Source organism: Triturus cristatus, chromosome 7 (assembly GCF_964204655.1).
Source record: "Triturus cristatus chromosome 7, aTriCri1.1, whole genome shotgun sequence".
Taxonomy (NCBI): Eukaryota; Metazoa; Chordata; class Amphibia; order Caudata; family Salamandridae; genus Triturus; species Triturus cristatus.
Window position 1 is genome coordinate 139,132,522 of NC_140590.1, and position 13,882 is coordinate 139,146,403.

General features: G+C 42.1%; 1 protein-coding gene across 1 annotated transcript in view; it reads right to left on the reverse strand.

Annotated features, from left to right (window-relative positions):
- Nucleotides 1-13,882, reverse strand: part of LOC146809047 (uncharacterized) — a 523,889-nt gene that overhangs the window by 1,690 nt on the left and 508,317 nt on the right. The gene's annotated exons all lie outside the window — the stretch shown is intronic.

Here is a 13,882-nt window from a genome sequence, read left to right on the forward strand (position 1 = left end):
TGCACACCGTGAGTTTCCCGTGATGGAGCTGCCCCTACTAGAGAGCTTCACAACATGACGTTCTAGAGATGGACCTGCTGTAGCTAGAGATGTACACAGCAAGAGGCTGTAGGAGTGCACCTGAGATATGCACATAACATTTTTGGGAGGAATCTATGTTTCCAGAGACATTCACAGTATGATGTGCTCGGGTCTCACTTGTCAGAGACGATCCGAGTGAGCACCTAAGGATATTCCTTACACTGTCAGAGATGTGCACAGAATGAGGTACCAGCTCAATAGTCTGAGGGATGAAAATGCCACTACAAAGGTATGCGCAGCGAGAGATTCTAGGGATGTGATGGCCTTTGCTAGAGATGTACCCAGTGGGCAGCTCTAGCCATACGCCTGCCACTGCAGAGATGTGCACAGCAATGAATTCAATGGGTGCTTTAGAATCTGCAAATAATGAGTCAAAATCTAGGATGTCCCTTTCCACTGCCCGAGACTTTCACAGCATCAGGTTCTAGGAATCTACTTTCACTGTCAGAGATGAGCATAGCATGACTTAGTCGACCTGAGGTCCAAGGGATGCGTCTACTCCCACTAGAGATATCTAGCATGCGGCTCCAAGGACGCACCTGTTATTGTTAGACCTATGCTGAGTGTGAGAGGCTATTGACGCACCTTCCCATGCTGAAGATATGCATCATGAGGTTGTAAGGAAGCACCTTCCACTGCCGTAGATGTGCACAGAATGAGGTCCAAAGGATGTATCTACCCCCACTAGAGATATCTACAGCAAGTGGCACTGATGGCGCACCTGTTATTGTTAGAGCTATGCGGAGTGTGAGAGGCTAGGGACGCACCTGCTGAAGATATGCATCGTGAGGTTCTAAGGATGCACCTTCCACTGCCGTAGATGTGCACAGAATGAGGTCCAAAGGATGTATCTACTCCCACTAGAGATATCTACAGCAAGTGGCACTGATGGCGCACCTGTTATTGTTAGAGCTATGCGGAGTGTGAGAGGCTATTGACGCACCTTCCCATGCTGAAGATATGCATCATGAGGTTGTAAGGAAGCACCTTCCACTGCCGTAGATGTGCACAGAATGGGGTCCAATGGATGCATCTACCCCCACTAGAGATATCAACTGTGTGAGGTTCTAGGAATGCACATGCCATTGCCAGAGACTTGCATAGCATGAGGTTCTGGGTCTGACATCGCCCCTGCAAGACACATGCTGTGCGAGCTTCTAGGATGCACCTGCCACTGAGAGGGATATACAAGAACTGCACCTACTGCTGCTATATGTTATGCAGTGTCAAGATAAAGGGATGTGCCTTCACTGCCAGAGAGGGTCACAGCATGAATGACTAGATCCAAGGTCGAAAGTTTGCATCTACCCCGACTAGAGCTATCCATAGCATATGATTCTAAGGACACATCTGCCTTTGGCACAGCCATGTGTAGTATGACGGTCTAAGGATGTACTTGCAGCTGCTAAACCGTACACAGCATAAGGATGAAGGAATGCACCTTTGCCTGTTAGAGAAATGTGCTGCACAAGGGCCCCTTGCTACAGTTATGCACAGTATGAGGTTCTAGGATTGCATATACCAGTTCTTGGGAGTTGCGCAGCATGACATCCTAGGGATGAACCGGCGACTGCTAGGAATAGGCAGAGTGCGAGGTTCTACAGATACAACTGCCCCTGCTAATGCTATGCACTTAGTGTAGCCCTGGTTTGATTTGGATATTTGTAAAGCGCCACTACCACTCCGAAAGGAGCATCCTGCCACTGTGCGGAGGGGGTGAAGGGGAGACAGGTAGACATGTGCTGCATGCTAGTTATATTACTGAAGAACACAGTGCATCCGAGGATCCAAAGATCCAGGTTTTAAGTGATTTACTAACTTGTGTTTCTGATTCTATCAGCCTTAGTTGTGTTGGCATGAGGTTCCATGCTCTAGTTCCCAGGTCTGCCAAAGATTAACCTCCTTTTTTTTTTAACCTATAGGCAGGTGGTTTAGGAAGGTTAGCTGAGGAGGATCTGAGGGTCCTAGCAGTGGTGAAAGGTGTAAATCTGGTCACTAGATAAGTGGGCTCAGAGTTTCTAAAAGCTCTGAAAGTAATTAATAGTACCTTGAACAAGATTCATTTATGACTAGGGAGCCAATGCAAGGTTTTTAAGGCTTCCGAGGCAGATGATTTGCGGGGTACTTTTAGCACTAGACGCGGCGCTGCATGTTGTGCAACCTGTAGTATTTTAAAACATGTTTATTAGCGCCTGTGAGCAGGCTGTTGCAGTAGTCTAGCCAGAACAAGATAAGAGCTACCACCACTGTGTTTCTTTCAGAAAAGGGAAAGTAATCGAAAAACTTTTTAAGGGTTTTAATGAGGTTGAAGCAAGTCCCAGCTACTGCAAGTACTTGAGGCCGAAATGAGTGAGGGGTATCAAATTTTACCCCCAGATTCTTAGCCACTTCCACTGTGTTAGGTGGGCGGTCGAGTCTTCTGCCCACCAGTGGATTGGTGCAAAGGAATTGTCCTTCCTTATTAGCAGAATCTCTGTTTTGTCCGTATTACATTTGAGATGATTGCTCTTCATCCAATGGATTACCTCTGTTAGGCATAGCTTAAAGTTAAATTCTGCTTTATTGTCATCTTTATCTAAGGACAGGATCAGTTACGTGTCATCTGCATAGGATGTTGGTTCGCTGTTAAAGAAACATATTATCGAAATAAGCGGTGCCATGTAGATGTTGAACAAGAGGGGGCTAAGGGATGAGCCCTGTGAGACTCCTGAGGTGATGGAACGTTCGGTTGAAAGGAATGGACCTAGTGCTACTGCTTGTCTTCGGTTAGTAAGAAAGGATTTTATCCAGGCCAACGCAGTGCCGATATGCAGCAATTTCTTATCCGGGAAAGGAAAATGTTGTTTGAAATAGTATTGAATGTGGCCGACAAATCTAATAAGTTCAGCATCGCATTTTTTTCCTTTGTCCAGGATTAATTTCAATGTGTCTACTATTTATAGTGGTGCCGATACAGTTGAGTGCTTCGGGCGAAAGCCTGACTGGCGGGATTGTAATATCTTGGCATTCTCAAGGAAGTTGTTTAGCTGATTGTATACCAGTCTTTCTGTAATTTTGCCCAGGATAGGTAGTAAAGATATTGGGCGAAGGTTGGAAAGTGTTGACGGGTCCAAGGACTGTTTTTCTGAACGGGTTTGACGATTGCTAGTTCCCATTCTGGAGGGACTGTAGCTGTGGCTTGAGATGAGTTCACTATTTTGTTACTTACTGGATTGATGATGTCTATGATCTTGTAAATGACCATAGGAGGGCGTGCATCAAAAGGCGAGCCAGATTTACCAGCAGTAATGGCTTGATGAGACTGGTCAAGTGAGATCTTTTTCAAAGACCTGAAGGAGTGGTCCTGTGTGAGTGGGATCAGGTTCAAAATCCAGGCTCAATGTGGATAGGGTGGAAATTATTTTTGAATGGTGAGAATTTTTTGCTCAAGGAAGATAAAAATCTGATCGCATAGTATCTGTGATGGGACGACTTCCTTGATTAGCGTTTTTGGGTTTGTGAAGCACTTTACAATGGAAGAAACATTTTCTGGTCGTTTTGCGCATCTAAGATCTTTTCTGAGAAGTACTCTTTTTTTGCTAGCTAGCTGGGGATACACTTTTCACTGCCAGAGAAGCATGAAGTACTAGCTCGGATGCCTCGGGATGCAGATGTCACAGCAAGAAAAATGAACAGCAAAAGCTGCTAGGGCTGTGCCTGCCCCTGCTGCAGATATCTTCCATGAACACCTTTACAGCCCTCATTTAGTCAGTCTCCTTTCATTCCCTGACTACGGTTAGCCTTTTCTTTATCTCTATTAGGAAGTGTTAGGGGCATATTAACAAGGGCTTTAGCTCTGCTTTTTTGGCTTTAAAGGCCAAAGAAGCGGAGATAAAAATATCGCCCGATCAACAACAGGGTGCTAGCATGCAAAATCGCATGTTAGCACCCTTTTTCACTACACTTCCCTTTGCATCTCTAATGAGATGCAAAGTGGGCGTTCCAGAGCAAAATAATAGGAGAAATGTCGCTAAGCGACATTTCTCCTATTATCAAGCTTCACGCTAACCCTGTTAGTGTCAAGAAAAGCAGTGCTAACCACGATTAACGCTGCTTTTTTACGTCTGCTAATTTTCAGACTTAGCCATGTAATCCAATGGGAGGTGGATTACATGGCTAAGTCCACCATGGGCTATCAAAAAGGATATCCCTATCTTTGTAGTTTTATCGCTGCATTACCAGCGATAACCTCCCAAAATGCCGCTATTGCTGGATTTTTTATCGCCTAGGTGGTTAGCATTGTTAATAATGCGATAACCAGGTGATATTATCCAGCGATAGCGGGCGTTAAAAAAATTAATGCTAAGCGCCCTTAGCGTTAATTTTCCCTGTTCCTTGTTAATATGCCCCTTAGTTTCTTCAAGCACACACAAAAAATGCTGATATCATGGCCGACAACCCAGTAGGCTGACATGCTTTGTGTTTATGTTAACGAGTGCAGCCCCTACAGTATGGCTCAATACAGTGTAAGGCAGTTTACAAAGATGGAGGCTTAGTGACAACATGCACTGGTAAAGAAATATAATGTCAAGACTGTACGCTGCTTTGTGCCACTGTACGTCACTTTGCAGCGGCGCAAAGACTTGATAAATCTGCTCTGACTCTTACTAAATTAAGGACCTCAGATAGCGAAATCTTTGTTTCTGGATTTCGAACTTCTAGTGATTGAACAAAACATTGTGTGTCTGAGCAGGAGTTTCAGGAGCTGAATATTTGTATCACTTTTTTGTGTAAAAAATCTAGACTGCTTCTCTTATTTCATTGACTTGCAATTAATAAACATATTTTGTGGGCTAAATGTATTATTAGATTTTATGCTGGTGAGTGTAAATTTTTATAATTCTTATTTAGAACATTTGAGCTGTAAAAAAGAATGTTTTACCCTCACTGATATATATATACAGTCATGCATGTAAAATGGCATGGATTTACTTTAACTCGTTAAAGGAAATGTATTACATCATTTTCAGTCTGCGCTCAAAATGTTTTTTTTGTGGGGAGTTTTATATACATATATATATATATAAATAGACCCGAGACATCGGGTATCAGAGCACTTAACATGAGCACCAACTTCGTTACAGATGAACCCACTCATTTCATTATTTTTTTTGTTTGTTTGTTCGGCATGGGTTCTTTAAGTGATTTGCCCAGAATCACAGGATGTTGAGCGTTGTTGCCGAGACTCAACCTGGTTCCACAACTTCGAGATTGACCGCTCTAGCCATAAGGCTACATCCTCTTCCCAAAAATGTTAAAAAGTGATCTTGATAGGGGGGTGTGGCCTGGAGCAGCAGCAAGATGGTGGATCTTTATTGAGCTCCGCCGGGTTTGGCGGTGTCCACACATCCTGAAGGTCTCTCTGACTATGTGTTGGCGGCTCCTGCAACTCCGGAGCTGATAGGACAATGGAAGACGCCTGAAGAATGCTCGACAAGGCTCATCTGCCGCAGTTTCAGCGAGTAATCACCTTTTTCACCTGACGCGGTAACGCCTCTCAAAGTGGTGGCACCCAGAGTCTGCGTCCCTTAGAGGCTCTGCGAGGAGCACACCACTTTGAGAGCATGTGACCTACAGCTAATAGGGATCTGGAGAATTATTCCTGCCACCCAACGTATTGGTAAGCGCTTGACAAGAACTTTGTATCGCCTACTCACTCAGAGATCTCCTGCTTAATTTGGTACGTCAGCGGTCTCAAAATGGCAACGCTCTTTTTCTCTTCAGTCACTGGCCTCTCTCCCTCCACGCTATACTGTCAGATAACCAGCTGGGTGGTGTTATTTACTATGCGAAACACCCTCTGTGTGCTTCTGTGTGCTTGCAGTGTGCCAAAGAAAGTGCTGCTTGCAGAACTGGATGCTGAAAATAGAACGTGTTGGCGTTGCTTCTGTGGGGAGTTCATTTGGATGGAAAGCACTGACCAGCACCAACCAGCATCTGTTCGCAGTTTGGCAAAGACAGTGCTGATTGTATAATTAATTGCTTAGAGTAAAACGTATGGACTTTAAGGGGAGTTCATTTGAATGGAAATCACTGACCAGGACTTGAATCTCTCCTGTCCCTAGTTGTTAAAGCTGTGCACACTCTTTATGCATATTGAAGTCACTCTGTGTATGCTCCCCTGTGCTGCTTTGAGCATGAGAGTGGCAGGAGGAGGTGTGCTCTTATTAACACCTCCGTTTATTGTCTTGAAATTCTTCATCAGCCATTGACGACTGCTCAGTGCCCCGCTACCAGCAGGTCTTATCAACTTATACTGGAGCACCGTAAAACAGTTCCCCTCAGTCTGACTTTCCTGTTCTGTAAAATAGTTCTTTGATCAGGTAAGGCATAAAATGGCTGTTACTAAGGAAAATAACCCAAAAGAAAAAGACACCAAAGTGAATCTGAAGCCTGCTAAACAGTCTCTTCCAATCCCAGAATCCTGTAGAAGAAAGGTAGCCCTGACTACTCCACATTAGAGGCAATCCCACTAAAACTAAACTCTGTACATGCCATTGCGTAGAGTCTAAAACAAACACAGACATGCTCCAAGTAGAAGTTGCAGGGATACTTAACGATCTAAAATATTTCAATATGAGATTGTCTAATGCTGAAAAGAGGATCAGCACGGTGGAGGACTTTACTAATACTCAGGACAAGAGGATACATTACCTAGAAAGCTCTCTCTTGGCATTAAGAGATCTCACTGACCAAGAGGACCGGAACAGACGCAGTAATCTGCACATTTTTGGGCTGCCTGAAGACACTGAAAATTCTAATTGTTCGGTCATTGACTTCCTAATATCCTGGATCCCAGAAGTTCTCCAAATAACATTTGCTAAAGACTTTAAGATCGAGAGAGCTCATAGGATACCAACATTCAGAAACAAGAACGTGATGATTCCTCGACCTCTAATCTTTAAACTGCTTTGCCACCAACATACTGAACAAATTCTGTCGCGAATGAGAAAGATCAGATTCATTACATGGAGGGGCCATAGAAACTCAATTTCACAGGACTTTGCAAGAGATACTGTCATTCGTCGCAAAGGATTTTTGGCTCTTTGGCAAAGACTCCCAGAGATGCAGATTCCTTTTTCATTCTCAGGTCTATCAAATTCAGAATTTACCTTCAATGGTCAAACACACATCTTTACTGAGCCTTCTTATCTTTCTACATTCTTACATAACAAAATTGAAACTCTCATGGACTCTGGCTCTCCTCCTAATGTTTCATAAAGGGATTTTATACTTTTTACTTCAATCGTTTGTATGTTAACTGCTTGTAAAGCAGGTCCAATTTTGAGAGTTGTGCCTTACCTTTATACGTATGATTGAAATATCAATTACTCCGGGTTTAAGATGCTGCGGATATATATCCCCTGTTTGACACATTTGGTGCATCTCTATGACCTTTATTGGAAAATTTAATATGTTTCATTCATTATGTTGTGCTGTTCTTACTAGTTACTGCTGACACTGTGTTCTCTCCTTACTCCACGCTAAGATTCGGCCAGATACTTGTTATGACTTTACTTTGTGTTATATTTAGGTTACAATTAACCCTTGATTTTGTTTGTATTGGCTCTCTTCAGTGATGCACATACTTTGCTTCTCTAAGAGGTATCTCTTAGAGCTACAGAATTATCTCAGATCTGTTGGAATTAACTCTACATACACTTGATGCTTTTTTCTTAGTTGCTACCATAGTAGGTCTTTCTTTTTAAAATAGGATCAATGGATGCGGTCTGCCTCTCACTCACACCATCCTGTTAAGTTCCGAGTCCACTAGAAATAAAAAAGATTTCAATTTTGATTCCCTTTTCCCACAAGGGTCTATTTGGTTTAGACTTACTTAGTCACAAAGTCACGTTTGGCTCCTGTTGGGGATGTGCAATTGGGACAGGACCTTTGATCTAGAAGGGTCTATATGTTGTGCATTGCACTGTGTTTAATCATGGCATTTGCAGGCTGCAATTATGTCATATATTCTATGTCCGACCATTGGGGCCCATCGGCTACTGGGTTGCCTCCTCTGTACTCCTACACAATATCTCAATGATCTTTGTTTCTTCCAGACTTCCCCGTGTGAGTGGAGGTCCTGAGAGGCTCTCCGTTTTTTCTGGGGTTCACAAGATCTCAAAATGTTCTCCTTTTCTCCCATATTCCATTCCATGGTGCTATTCTCCCCCTCTGCTCAGCACTAGTGAGAAAGGTAACAATAATGCAACACCTATTTGGTTACTTCTGTTCTTTCGCAGATGCACAATCTCTTGGCTCCAATCTCCGAGCTGGTCACTGGTTTCTCATACCTCTCCCTAATGGCTTCACTCAATATAATATCCATTAATACTAAGGTATTAAACCATCCATTGAAAAGAACCAACATTTTGGATTATTGTAAAAGTCTAAGTGGGCACATTATACTATTGCAAGAAACCAACATTAGCGTTAAGGAATCCCTCCCAATGAGAAAGGGATGGGTTTTTGATTTTACATGCTCGGAAGCACAGGGGAAGAAAAATGGAGTTCTCACCCTTCTTTAAAAAAAAATCAGGTCTCTCAATTATCACACTGGAGCACGATTCTAATGGATGCAGGCTGCTATCCAGGCTAAACAATGGCCAGAAAGGTTTGTATATAATGAACTTTTACACCCCTTATATTGATGACACGTATTTCTCGATCTACCTTAATAAAAAACGCAATGATATTTCACAAGGTGCTCAATCGATTTTAGGTGGAGATTTTAATCCTTGATTGGTACTGTGCCTTCAACTTCAGACCACTAGAGCTCACAAACAATTGATTAACCTATGCAGAATATACCATCTACATGACGCTTGGAGACTCCATAATCCCAAAGGCAATGAGTTCACCTTTTTTTTCTCCTCCACACTATAGTTTTTCTTGCATTGACAATCTTCTAGTAGATGCGTCTCTTCTCAAATATACTGCTGATCCTAAGATCCCTCCCAATCTTATCTCGGATCATGCTGCCATCTCCTTACCGATTCAAAGAGGAACAGATAACTCAGGACCTCGAGTATGATGACTGAACTCAGAAATTTTGGAGAGTGAGTCTGATGTCTCAGATATCAAAAACGAGATTGAACTTTTTTTGAAGAAAATGAGGCACCGGTCTTCTCCCCGGTGAGCCTCTGGCATTTTTTTGAGCAGGGGGCAAAATATCAAGCTTATAGCAAAAACAACCATGGCATTAGAGACCAATTACAAGCGCTGGGGTCAGAAAGAAAACAATTTTAAACAGTCCAAAGACAAAACTTTACTTCATGAAATTAAATAACTTAACTACACGTTTAACTCCATTGTAAGCAAAAGGGCTCATATTCAGGGACTAAAATCTAATAAATCTCCTCTTCAGAAACCAAGCTGGTAGAACACTAGCTAATAAAATGACATTTTAAACTAGCAGGAATCAGATCTCATCAATTAAGGATACTGATGGATCACACACATTTAAATCTTATGAAATTCTAGAGATCTTCAGGAAATTGTACGAGAAACTATATACGCCCCAGAACCTCTTAGATAAATGCCTGTCTAGACTGTCTTAAATCCATTCCTATGTGTTCCATCACTGAGCTCGTGAGAGAACACCTGAATGATCTTTATATGAGATTACTAGCGCAATAAAATCAATCCAGTCAGGTTAATCTACAAGCCCTGACGTGTTCACCATTGATTTTTATAACACCTTTAACACACACTTGCGGTGTGTTTGAAAAATGAACTGGACCACTTTGGTCTCACTGTGGAAGTCTCAGGTACGCCAACCAAAGCCACAATAGTGGTCATTCCGAAGGAGGATAAGGATCACTCTGATCCAAAAACATTTCGGCCCATATCGTTACTGAACATGGAGGCAAACATTTTTGCGAAAATTCTTGCAAAGAGATTCGAGCCTATTATACCATCTCTAATACATGACTCACAAACGGGATTTGTAAAGGAATGATTCGCTAAGGATATTATACAAACCTTTTGCCACGTAATCGAAAACCCTGTCTCTCAAATATGACATCTGCCGGCATTGCACTGGATGCCAAAAAGGCTTTCAATAAGGTATCTTGGCCTTTTCTTTATGCAGTACCTGAATCACATCATCTGGGTAAGTCATTCATCACAATGATCATGGCCCTATACCCCAACCCCAAAGCTAATATTAGGATCAATAGTGTCACATTCTCCTTTTTTAATCTCCATTAAGGCATGCAACAGGATTGCCCTCTCTCTTCGCTGTTATTTCTTCTCACCATTTACCCTCTTCTTACCTTATTAAATTTGTCCCAAGAGATAACAAGCATTTGCAATGCAATAGGTCTCGCATTATTAAAGTTTGAGCTATTTGCATTGCTAATAATAATAATGCAACACCAATAGCTCAAATATTGAGTAATGCGAGACCTACTGCATTGCAAATGCTTGTTCTAAAACTGCTAGTGAATTTGTCAGTATGTCAGAACCAATCTTTTCTAAATTGTTCTGAGAAGACTAAGTCCTTCGTCGCGTTCCATGAAAGCCAATAAATTAAACCCGTTCTATTAAATCAAAGCATAGCGTTGTGGAAGTAAAAGCCAAAGGGGGCGTCATCGAGGTAAACAAGCACTGAATACGCATTGACACTGATCTTTCTCCACCACATATTTCATTTTGTCAGCAACAGATCTAAATATTAAGAGGACATGAAAGTAGAGCATGCTGAATTTTTATTATATGATTGTAATCTTGTACAGATACCATCTACTGGGCTACTTGTAACTCACATAATTACCTGTTTTCATCACTGCATACTTTCATTTTTCATACTGCATAGCTTTCGCTCATGATTGTTGGTTCTAGCAAAAAAGTCTCATGGACTTTCATGCATCGGCTGACCAAAAAAGAAACAAGTTTAAGCTATTGGCATTGTAAATAACAATGCCTTATATTTATGTTTTAAAAAACAAAAAATAATAGGCATTGTCATTTACAATGCCAATAGCTTAAACTTGCGTAAATGCGAGACCTATTGCATTACAAATGCTTGTTTACTGTGATAATCGTACATTGCAGATGCAGGACCCTCATAAATAAATAAATAAAACTAGGATTGGCATGGGGACTGGGAAGTAATAAAAGAGTATATGACAGCCCAGTAGCACTCTACAGCTGCTGGACCCCAAAGATAGAAGGAGCAAGAAACACTGGTGAAGTGTATCTAATTAGTTGAACTTGTCAATTCAATGGCTCACCCACAACCTTTGTCTTTCATAAACCTAGATTTGGAAGGTACTATCTACTACAATAAGACTAAGGAACATTAAACTGAATCATCTAAAGAAGAAAGCTATGGATATAAAGAACTTTAGTCTTAAACTTGGGCAACAGATGGAGCAGGAGTGGATAAAAAGGGTAGAGTTCACAAAGGGCATATTCATTGCAAATGTTGATATGTAAAGAAAATCAAATACTGAACACAATATTTGAATTTATTTAAATACTGGCATGATGTTAGAGAAGGCTCGGAATGAGTACGGTACATTATAGACTAAGAGATACAAGATACAATCTGCAGTAGTAGTGGGGAAGGGACAGAGACTGAATCATGACTTAATCAAGAATTTGGGGAGGATAGTTCAATTAAGAAGTATTGAGAGTTTTGATGAGCACTCGTTCGGTTGTCAGAATATCAGAACCAAATAAAGCTGCTCAACAATTAAACGCAACGTGGCCATAGGAGAACTGTACGGAACGTCTGGCAATTTAGACTGTACTCCTACAGAGGTTGACTGGGTTGTTAGGATCCACTCAATAGAACTGAGGTTTGTGGGTTGCCTTCATTATCTTGAGTAGTCAGAACAAAACCAACTTGAGGTTCGATCACTTTTGTTGCATCAAATATGCTAGATATAGTGGTAAACAGTCTGCTTCAATACTAATTATATGTACTTCCTTTAGGACAATGATATATGGGGTGCACTCAGGAGAAAAATGAGGGTAGCAATTAGCATAGCTTTGGTCGCTCCCAGCTACTCTTTCCAGCAAATCGTTATTGTCTTTAAGTATATCATTTGTATAGCCCGGTGCAAAGTGTAAGGAATGTGTAACCATAGTATTATCAGTAAGTGGTATCGTTTCTGTATTCCGAGTCCCTGAACTTCTTTGTACCTCTGTCATTTTCTGATTCACCTGTGCAGGCAAGTTAATAGCAACAGTACTCTCGAGGGCACCTTTATCTGTCCTCTGTCTTTCTTTCGCAGATTATTCAAGGCTTTTATTTGGTGAGCCATATCATCTAAGCGTGAGAGAAGGGGAACAAGTTCCTGCCTGATTATATCCCTAAGGAATTCTTTAAACGTGGATACAGAAATGGGTTGACATACCCTACAACTGTTTCTGCTCCTCTATGTCTGCCGAAGAATGGTGCTGTAAAATTTCCCTTTGGGTCTTTGTGATTTTAGGTTTAGCTTTAACTCTAGTTGTGCCCCTGCTTTTTTTTTTACTCCTTAGGGGGCTCGAGTCTGGGTCTAAGCCCTGGTTACTTATACCCTCAACCATGTCAGGCATGGGGGGCTGAGCCGCAAGGAAAGCCTTCTCTCTGACAATTCTATCTCAGCATTTACTACCCCTATTGCTCTCTCTAACCTTCGATCAGTTGCAGTATTTTTACCAACCACAGGGCTTTGTGCAGGGGTTTACCCTGGTAATCTTTTTTTCCCAATGATCTCTCAAAAATGGGAAATCTTGAGGTACCAATCTATTATTATTAGCCCCCTAATACAATTTAAAACAAAATTACATTTCCAACCTCACAAAGCTTGTTAACAGCTGGGCGAACTATCCCAAGAACAACAGAATGCAGAGTGCTTTTAAGCGCAAAACTAGTGCCCTGATCCAAAAACAGATGAAGGTAGAAGTGGTACGATTAATAACCCCCATGGATGACCAGGTGAATCGCAACTCTCCCTCAGTTGATTTAATATTAATGTGAGTAACAGAGCAAACAGACCCTCCAAACATTCTAATAATATGCTACCTCAGGAACTTATAAGAATATCTCCCCTTTGTTCCAGATACTGAACCAAATTGGCCTCCCTTTGAGTTCCACCAATAACAAGGTCAAAACCACCCAGTAAGTTTGAGGATTTCTCTTTTAACCACAAAACAGGCTGTAAATGAGGTGGAGGCACAAATTCTTCGAAGTACAGCTCTAAACTCGATATCATAGTGATGGGCCATACCAGGTTTCACTGAGAGAAAAACAAGAGGGAGAGAGAATCACCAAAGAGGGCTGCTCATGATGTGGAAACACAAAGCCAAGAGGGTGGAGCTGCCTGGTCTTCTCCTGTCGCTGACAGGCGCAAGACAGGCCCGCCCATGGCCCAGGCTTTACCCGCATGCATCCCGCACAGTGGGGCGACGTCAGCGCTTTTATATCGCTTCACTGGTTACAGGCTGCAGGGTGTTGTGGGACAGCGAGTCCCCAGAGGCTATCAGAAGCGGCTTCCTAGCCAAGACAATGAAAATCCCAGGTCACAAAGCCCCTAAGACAGCGGAGCGACATTGGTGCTTTTATAGCGTTTCGCTGGTTACAAACTGCAGTGTGTTGTGGGACAGCGAGTCCCCAGCAGCTATTAGAAGGGGATCCCCCACAGTGAAAGTGAAAATCCCAGGTCACAAACGTGCCGGTCTTGTAGCCACTCCCAGGAGCTGAAGAAAACACAGGCACAGTATAACATGCATAGTATCAACCACAATCTATCTAGTGGTCAGTCCA